Raw genomic sequence first — 2,147 nt, 5'->3', positions numbered from 1 at the left:
CATAATTTGCAATTTAAGTCTAATCAAAATAATTTTTTTAATTTTTTAGGGTTTTCATTTATTGTTGAGAGAGAGAGAGAGAGGGAGTGTGTGTGTGTGGCATGCACGAGTGGGGGAGGGGCACAGAGAGAGGGAGACACCGAATCCAAAGCAGGCAACAAGCTCTGAGCTGTCTGCACAGAGCTCAACATGGGGCTTTAACCTATGAAATCTGAGATCATGACCTGAGCCAAAGTTGGGCATTCAACCGTCTGAGCCACCCAGGCACCCCATCTAATCAAAATACTTTTCTATAAAACAAAACCATCAGCACTTTTTATTTTTTTTCATGTCGGACAGGTAATGTGCCTGCGTCATGACAAGGTTTAAGGGTGGCACATGTCACACAACGGTCTGAACACCCAATCGTCATGCTTATGAAGTATAAAAGAATCATCAGCACTCTTTAAATGAATATAACTGAGCCTAAAGTATTTACAACATAACCACTGCAATGTCCACATATACTTCAAAATTGCTTGGGATATGAAAAACCAGGAAAATATGACCAAGCAAATTCTAATGTGAAAAATAATCAATAGCCTCAATGTTAAAATGACCCAGATGTGGGAATTATCAGTCAAAGACTTTAAAGAGCTAACTACAACTACACTCAATAAAGTAAACAAGACATTAAAGAGCTATTTTAGGGGTGCCTGGATGGGTCAGTTGGTTGAGCATCTGACTCTTGACTTCAGATCAGGTCATGATCTCAGAGTCATGGGATTGAGCCCCAAGTCAGGCTCAGTGCTGAGCATGGATCATGCTTAAGAGTCTCTCTCTCTCTCTCTCTCTCTCTCTCTCTCTCTCTCTCTCTCTCTCTCTCTCCCTCTCTCTCTCTCTCTCTCTCTCTCTCAAATAAATAAATAAATAAACTTATTTTAAAAATGTTTTCTCTCTCCCTCTCCCTTTACCACCCCCCTCACCCCAGCTTTCTTGAGAAAAGGAAAAAGAAAGAAAGAAAAAGGAGAAAAAAGAAATAAATTTCAACTATTTTAGGAGTGCCTGGGTGGGTCAGTTGGTTGAGCGTCTGACTTCGGCTCAGGTCATGATCTCATAGCTCGTGAGTTCAAGCCCCAGGTAGGGCTCTGTACTGACAGCGCAGAGCCTAGAGTCTGCTTTGGATTCTGTGTCTCCCTCTCTCTATGCCCCTCCTCCGCTCACACTGTCCCTCCTTCAAAAATAAACAAACATTAAAAACAATTTAAATTTCAGCCTTCTTTAGCTACCCAGTCTGTGGTACTTTGTTAGGGCAAGTCTAGTAAATTAACACAATTAATTTACCTTCAAAATCACGGAAAAACCTAGCACCTATTTCCATGGGAACAACAGCCAAGAAGATGAGTAAATGAGTGGTGATGGCGCCACAGCTCTGGGAAGTATTAAGAACACTTTGTTCTCTAACAAGCCATTCACCAAATGAACACGTTCTGATTCAGCCTGACTGAGGGAGAAGAGCGGTGGCATGACCTAGCTGAGATGCGTGTTGCAATCCGAAAGGACACAGGAATCTTGTGAACTATTCCAACTTTGCTAAATATAAAATGACGTTGGTCTGAAGGCATCTGTAGCCAAGTCAAGAAATCTGAAATGATGAAGCTACAGAACTCTGAACCACAGGCTGATCAGCTGCGTGAATTTCCAAAAGTGATCTTCAATGAACCATTAAAACTATACCAAAAGCAGGTCAAAGGCGGTCAGAGAAAAATGAGGTCACATAACTCTAATATAATATATTGTTCGTGTTCAATTTCAATTTAGCCAATTATTTCCATGTTTATAAGAAGTTTCCAGTGTTCTGATGTGAAATCCTTGAACACAAAATGTCAACAAGTGAACTAATTTTTTTCCTGGAAATCACCCTCTGTTAGCTTTAGTTTCATATTCCCCCAAATGAGAATTGCAATTTTTTAAAGACCTAAGAACCAAAGCTTCTCTTCCATCTCTTTACATCCAACAGTATCCTGAGATTCCCAGATGACATTTTAAAACTGTCATCATTTGCAACTATTTATCTGTGTGAATCAATATTACCTTACCACTGTACCACAAACAAAACTCAGACATAAAACAATTGCAAACCCGAGACTGATATAACTATCCTCTAT

The 2,147-nt window shown here is 40.0% G+C and overlaps 1 non-coding gene across 1 annotated transcript; it reads right to left on the bottom strand.

The window, feature by feature from the left end:
- Positions 1 to 329: 329 nt before the first annotated feature.
- LOC115293104 lies at positions 330 to 433 on the bottom strand. The gene has a single exon (XR_003909365.1). It is a non-coding gene; the product is annotated as a small nucleolar RNA U13 (small nucleolar RNA).
- Between the last annotated feature and the right edge of the window lie 1,714 nt (positions 434 to 2,147).

The sequence above is a fragment of the Suricata suricatta genome, chromosome 5 (genome assembly GCF_006229205.1).
Source record: "Suricata suricatta isolate VVHF042 chromosome 5, meerkat_22Aug2017_6uvM2_HiC, whole genome shotgun sequence".
NCBI classification, from domain to species: Eukaryota; Metazoa; Chordata; class Mammalia; order Carnivora; family Herpestidae; genus Suricata; species Suricata suricatta.
The sequence above is the reverse complement of the archived record's forward strand: the minus strand, read 5'-3'. Positions and strand labels throughout refer to the sequence as shown.